We start from the raw sequence: 7,902 nt of genomic DNA, 5'->3' as shown, positions 1-7,902 counted from the left end.
CATATTATTTGGGAATCAAAACAAAAATACACAGGTTGAAGGAACTACTAGTGTCAGAATTAAGGAAGTATTTTTGCTTGTGACACTTCCCTACTAGAGTTATTATTTGCTTTAGTCTGCTCACACATCATTAGTTATTGTGAAATGTAGAAATTCCAGGGATAGAAGGAAGTGCAGTGGGTAGAGAAGAGGGAGACAGACACTAAAATGCACAGTGAAACCTGCAAAGCTTGGGAACAAAGAGCAAAAGCTTTCTCTCACTCCTGTAACAGACATGTTGAGTTCTGTGACAACGAAGTAAGAAATCATGGTAGGTCCAAATGTTCAATTTTCAACCAAGAATTTGGTTGTCGAGACCTTACCAATTTAACCTGCTGGTAAGAAATGTGATGTCACTCTGAATTGAGGCAGAGTAAGTATACGTTAATGTGAAGGTAAGTAGGTTGACATGCTGTCATGGAAAGTTGTACTTTTCTCCAGGCTTGCTAAAGGTCAGAGACAGAAAACATGTGTTATATTCTTTACCCAAGCACACAGCAAATCCAAGAAACTGTGTACCAAAGATACAGTACAGTTTAAAAATACAAATTGTTTCAATAAGAATTAATGAAAATTGAAAATACTTTAAATGGTCTATAATAGGAAATTGCTACTTCTGGTAGATTGAGTCAATGCAGTTGTAAAATTTCATAATTAGGGAAAAAACAGATACAAAAATTCATAAAATAATAAGTAAATAAGCTTAGAACAAAGGCTATATTTAAGCAATTAAGATTGATAAGGTCTAGATGGGAATAAAAACAAAACACTTTGTATGTTAGTGGAATTAGCAGGACTTTCACCCTAAATTTCTTTTATGTATTTTTTACTGTTTACACAAAGTTTTGTGCAACAAAATAAAATAAGGATAGTACAGGGAAAGTGTCTTGGGAATAAAAACAAAACAGTTTGTGTGTTAGTGGAATTAGCAGGACTTTCACCCTAAATTTCTTTTATGTATTTTTTACTGTTTACACAAAGTTTTGTGCAACAAAATAAAATAAGGATAGTACAGGGAAAGTGTCTCATTTTTGATCAATTATAAAGCTAGTAAAAGAAGGCTAGAAAATTATAAGCATATAAACTAAACACATTCTTACTATATATATAGTCCAGAAATATCATTTCTAGATATATACCCAATATAAATGTGAAAAAAGGTTCATCAAAAGTCAAAAGATATGCTCTAAAATATTCTTGGTAGCACTATTCATAATAACTTCAAGCCAAAAACTATTCAAATACCCATCAATGGTAGAATGGATAGGTAAACTGGATATTCACCCAGTTGAATGTTATAGAGCAGGGGGAATGAACGTCTACGATTACGTGCCATAATATGGACAAATCTCAGAAACACAATTTCAAAGACAGAAGAACATACTTGTCTTGTGTCTGGCTTTTCTCACTCAATATTATGTTTGTGAGATTCCATTTGTATAATGTAATTGAAAATCCACAATAAATCCTTTCAGAACAAATGTACAACACTTTAGGCCATGGGAAAAAATGTGCCAGAGAAAACTAAGAATTTCAATGGGCTATTAGGAGTCAACATGTACATCAAAGTTCAAATTTGCTACAATGACATACATTCATTTTACCTTGAAATCTTTATAATAGTTTCTCGTTATAAAACCTATGTGCATGCCCATATATGTATGCATTCTATATATGTATACATTAGACATGTATACATATGTGTGTGTGTATATATATGTATATGGAGATATACACAGATCTTATCACTTTACAATAGAGCTATGCCTGGACAAAACCATTGTAAGTTAAAAATACCATAAGTTGAAAATGTATTTAGTATACCTAACCTAGCTTTAACCTAACTTAAATGTGCTCTGAACACTTAGATTAGCCTACAGTTGGGCAAAATCATAGAACACACATCCTATTATATAATAAACTATTGATTATCTCATGTAATTTATTGAATACTGTACTGATGGTGTACAAAAAAACAGAATGACTGTAAACTCTTGTGATTACATGGATGACTGGGATCTGTGGCTGTTGCTGCTCCACATCCCAAGAGAGTGTTCTAGGGCATATCACTAGCCCAGGGAAAGGTAAAACTTCAAAGTATGGTTTCTAGTGAATGTATCACTTTCACACCATCATAAAGCTGCAAAGTCATAAATCAAACCATCCTAAGTTGGTCTGGGGACCATCTACATTCTAAAGCTTTTCTGTGGCAAAAACAGCTATATGTCTACCAAAGTATTGTCTTCCCTTTCCATAGTAAGAACTATTGCTGAGAAGTGGCCACTTAGCCAGGGACTCTCTTTACTAGACCCTCAACTCTTCTCTCCTCAGGTGAGATAAAATGACTACTTCTAGCCAATGGAACATGAGCATAAAGGATGTTTTGGTTAAGAACAAGCACACTTTCTTCACATTACCCTCTTCCCTCCATTTGCCAACAGGATCCAGAAAATCCAGACTAAAACTCCAAGATATTATTTGATGAACAAATCATAAGGTGGACAAAGCATGAGTCTCTGAATATCCACACAGGAGGCTGCCCATCTACCAGAATCATCCACATTGACTGAACTTTTACATGAGCCAAAAATAACCTATTAAGTCTGAAATTTGGAGGTTTGTTTGGTAGCAAATTAGTTTAATATAGTGTTTTGAGTTTTCTTTAATGCTGCCTTGACCCAGACTTGAGACCATGCCTAAAGGCTAGTCAGTTTCCCTTTTTGAAGTTAAGACCACACTCTAACCATTTCTCTTATCGGCGCTCACACACCAGCCTACTAAGCTCCTGCCCTCATCATCCTCAGGCCATCTACAGTCTTTGTGGCCCTGGAGCCCACAAAATCATCCAAATTAGCCAATCTATAAGAAGACTAAGAAACCTAGATAACTCTATTCTTCTTGTACATAATGTGCCCTCTATAGCTCCAGCTTGCTCTTCTCCTGTCCCAGGTGCAACTCTCTTTGTGACCCTGCCTCAAAGCCACCTCTTACTTGATTAAAGATATAAGTCACAAAGATTTCTGCCTTTCATCTATCCAAGTATTGTGTCCCACCATCAAAAGAATCTTAAATCTTATAAAATATGAATTCAGGGCTATCTTAATTAAAATATATCCCACACTTCTTTCTGTAAAATACGTTTAGCATTCAAAGATTTAATATTTGGGGGGGGGGGTTCTCCCAAGAATACCAAAGGTTCATTACAAGTAGTAGTTTGTATATTTGCTGAAACACAAATTTGAATAACTTCAAGGATGGTTGAATACACACGCTATTTAACTAGCAATTGGGTTTATGGAGTTGCCCAGTATCTGCATTTCAATGTGGTTTTGTTCTTGCCTTATTAACTACCTTTGCAGAAAATATAGTAAAGTGCCAAAATCTGTATTTCTTTGTGAAAAACAATCATTGAGTGAAGGATAAACTTCAGTGAAATCTGAGAGGGTTGAGGGCAGCCCGGGTGGCTCAGCGGTTTAGCACCGCATTTAGCCCAGGGCGTGATCCAGGAGGCCCAGGATCAAGTCCCATGTCTGGCTCCCTGCATGGAGCCTGCTTCCCCCTCTGCCTGTGTCTATGTCCCTTTCTCTCTCTCTCTCTCTCTCTCTCTCATGAATAAATAATAATAAAAAAAATCTGAGAGGGTTAACAGGGCACAAGAAACAAATGGCTCTGCACAGAAATGTGATTGAGGAATATGTTGAGAGACTGTATAAATGCAGTAATTCTCTTGAATTTCATGTTTTCCAAAGATATCAACCATATCTCTCCAAAATGATAAAATCTAATCCTACAAATGCATAGGTATTACATATAAACCTATATAGTTCAATTTTTTTTCTTATCTTGTTGGTTTTGTCTTTGTCAATCTACTCCATTTTTTTCTTATATAGTACTAATATGAGAAATGTGAATTATTGGAGAAAGGGTCATTGTGAGCAATTAGTACTTGAAATTAGGGGAAAAAAAACAACAATCTCAGTATCTTCATCCTACTTACCTCCTCCTTCCCCATTTGTACAAAGAAGAGCATATCTGGGACTATTTAACTGGAAAATTTGCAAGTTGGTGATATGTGAATATTATTAGGAAATGTGCATTACTTTGTTTACTAGAGGCTTTGGAGATTTAAAAAGGAACTAAGAAGGGATCCCTGGGTGGCGCAGCGGTTTGGCGCCTGCCTTTGGCCCAGGGCGCGATCCTGGAGACCCAGGATCGAATCCCACGTCGGGCTCCCGGTGCATGGAGCCTGCTTCTCCCTCTGCCTGTGTCTCTGCCTCTCTCTCTCTCTCTCTCTCTCTCTCTCTGTGACTATCATAAATAAATAAAAATTAAAAAAAAAATAAAAAATAAAAAAATAAAAAGGAACTAAGAATAAAACATACACACTACCATAAGTACAAATTTATTGTGTAAATAATACCCATTCATATAACACATCAATTAAGTTAAATCATCTATTAAACAAATTTCTAACCAATGACTTAGCAGAACTATTCAGTTGTAGATTTAAACAACCAGCTAAAGGTAACAATGAAGTATACCGGCTAAGGTCACAGGCTCTGGAGTCAAACCATCTGGGTTTGCATTTCAGTTCCTCTCTCTATTGCTGTGTAATCTTGGATAAATCACTTCATCTGCTTGGACTTGAGTCTGATCATCAATAAAACAGATATAATAACAGTAATATCTTATAGTGTTGTGAAGATTAACTGAGTGAAGATGTATAAAGTACTTAGAACTATGCCTAGTACTAATGAAATACTGCTTATCACTATTACTTGCTATGAAAGATAGAGTCCAAGTGAGGTGATTCTAGCTCTGGACTAACTCTCTACATAATCTTAATAATCTTAATATCTGGGTCTCCAAGTCTATATCTACAAATGAAAGATGTGGGCTACATCATTTCTAAGGTCTTTGCTGACCCTAATTTTTTTGGAAATCAAATAATTACAGAAATCACTTGACTGTCACCTCAGTTACTATGCTCCTGATGACATTCTCATAAATGCTTTAAAATAAGCTGTGTGCACAATCTTTAGTACAGTGGCTGGTTGGTTGAAAGGGAGTTCTGAATGAATCAACTGCTGAGATCTTTCCAGATTCAGATTATATTTTTCTTGCTATAAAAACAATAGGAAATGGTGAGTTTAAGAAATTTCATTCCATAAGAGATATTGTATCATATTTGTGGATCACTAGTGTAACCAACGTAAAATAAGTTTGCACTGATAAATGCCATGTTGTGACGGACTCTCTCATGTTAATCAGTTTATCTTAACTTTTTAAGAAGTAGATTTATGATATGTCATTTAAATACCAAAATTACATGTTCCTTTGTAAGGCCAGCTCACTACTAAAGAACACTATCTGCTATGTATAATAAATTCAGCATAACACCTGATTTTGTAGTTACATTACTGCACTGTATTAAAGTAAATTTGTATTAAGAATAAAAGGAGAGAGATCATTTAGTAGCAGTTTCAGATAAAAGGTGAGCATTTGTACAAGATTTTCAAAAGTGCCTTTCTCTTTCAATACTGCCTTCATCCAATAGTGTGGCCATGGTCAAAAGATGTCTATGGAAATTAACTTGAGGTATAATACAATTTGGAAAATAATTATTAGTCAATTATCAACTTTTAAATGTGATTTTTAAAATCCTCACACACTGAAGTCTATAACTGCTGTCATTCTGCCACAGATTGCACCCGATTTAATCAGTTTTAAACTAAGACGCAGATGGCTCTTGTTCCATAAAATCTCTGGTTTCTTTCTCCTTCACTGACCATAGTCAATCTGCATGAATCTCATAGCTGAGACTTAACATTTTCTTCAATTAGCCCAGGGCAGTAATAAATCAAAGATTCATTTCTGGAGAAGACAAACCTTACAGATACAGTGCTGTGAATATCAGATAGACATCTGTTTTGTGAAAGAATGTTGCTACTGGTGATCAGTTACACATTAATACATAATTTTCACTCATCTTTCCTGGGTCAAAATTGTATTATTTTACTCCTATTTTATGTTACTGAAGTGCAAGCTGCTTTAATTAAACGGATACATAATAATCAAGATTTACTCAGGCCAGATATAATCAATGTATATCTTTTCTACTTCAGCTTCTTGATAGATCTCAAGCAGAAGGCAGTAAACTGGAACCAACTTCACCACACTGATCAGCACAAACCCTGACCATATTTTTCCTTCTAGTAGTTGGTATGAAAGTGTTTTTTGGAAACACATATTGGTCTTATTTAGAATATACTTCAATAAGCTTTTTGAAAGATAGAAACTATGGCAGAGCTCAAAAATCTGAAATTAAGAGAAACTGTTATTAAGATCTCTTGGAAAGAAATTAAGGACAAAAATGACTGATATTTGAGGCTGGGTGGGGAAAGAGTAAGGATAGGGAAGGCTCCAACTGGGAGGAAGAGCCAAGGAGAAACTTCAAAAGAGAAATGTATGTAAGAAGTTTTCAGTTGGAATGTAATATAATATGATTTTGACTCCTCCTGATGACCCCTGGAATTATCAATTAAATTACCTTCAACAAAATTACATTATAAATTTGATATGAATGTTTTTTGTAGAAATCAGAAAAGAAGCCCAAATCTTGCAACAGGAGAGAAGAGTCAAAACAGCAGGGGGTGGGAGCAAAGAATAGCAGAAAACAATGCCTCATGCATTATGGCACTGGGTCATTTTCCAAAACCAGGTAGGATGCATCATAAGTTCTCCATGGCATTCCAGTCAGATTCATAGAGTGGATGTTTGGAATTTGTGTAAATAAAACATTACGAAAAATGTCCTGGCAGTAATGGATAGAGCATGAGGGTAGAGAAGGGGAAGAGCCATTTACCTCCATTTATACTCTTGTCTGAGCTCCACAGATTTTGGGACTGGGCCTGAATCTGACATTTGTGCTTTAAAAGATCATTTTGTCTATTTTTCAGAAACAGAATGGAGGCAAAAAGGACTGGTAAAAAGCATAGTATTTAGTAATATGTTGAATATTCCTAAAAAAGTCAATATGGTGTAGCCTGGGTAGTGATAGTGGGGATGGAGATAATTTGACAGAACTTGGTGTTTGATTGCTGTGGGGGTTGAGTTGAGAGAGAAGTCAAAGGTAATGCTCAGATTTTCAGTTTTCACAACTAGGTTGATGATAGTAGTTTTTAGTACAATAAAAAACAAAGAGGAAAAATTGTTTATAGACCAATGATGTTGACCTCAATTTGGAGTATAATAAAAGTGTTTGTGTGTAGGGTGCCTGGGTGGCTCAGTCAGTTAAGCAGCTGCCTTCAGCTTGGGTCATGATCCCTGGGCCCTGGGATGGAGCCCCATGTATTACTACTCCCTGCTCATGAGGAAGCTGCTTCTCCCTCTACCCCTCTGCCCAGTTTGTGCACATTGTCTTTCTATTAAATAAAATCTTTAAAAAAATAATAAAAATAAAGTGTTTGTAGGACTCAAGATGGAGAAGCCCAATAGGGCACTGGATTTTGTGATATAAGAGCAATATGATAGAAAAATACATGTGGGATTTATTAGCAAACAATAGTAACTAAAGCCCTTGGAGTAGATGAAATCAACTGAAAAGTGGTAGATGAAAAAAGATCCAAGGACAAATCAGTGAGTAAACCCAGTATTTTCAGAGATAAGAAGAGAATTCCACTATTAAATGTGTCCCCCAATATAGGTAGTATGTTGCAAAGAAGGTTAATGAAATAGAGTAAATAAAATGAAAAACATAAATCAATTCATAAAATGAATCAACAATATTAAATTCAGCTTATGCTTCAATAGCCAATACCACCCCACCTAATCCTGGGGATGTTGCCTCCAGAGATTTTCAGC

General features: G+C 35.6%; 1 pseudogene; it reads left to right on the top strand.

Moving 5' to 3' along the window:
- The first annotated feature begins 207 nt into the window (after positions 1-207).
- Positions 208-7,902, top strand: part of LOC112678706 (60 kDa heat shock protein, mitochondrial-like) — a 45,783-nt pseudogene continuing 38,088 nt past the window's right edge.

Source organism: Canis lupus, chromosome 22, assembly GCF_003254725.2.
Source record: "Canis lupus dingo isolate Sandy chromosome 22, ASM325472v2, whole genome shotgun sequence".
Taxonomy (NCBI): domain Eukaryota; kingdom Metazoa; phylum Chordata; class Mammalia; order Carnivora; family Canidae; genus Canis; species Canis lupus.
Note: the sequence above shows the minus strand (reverse complement) of the source record. Positions and strands in the feature narration are given on the sequence as shown.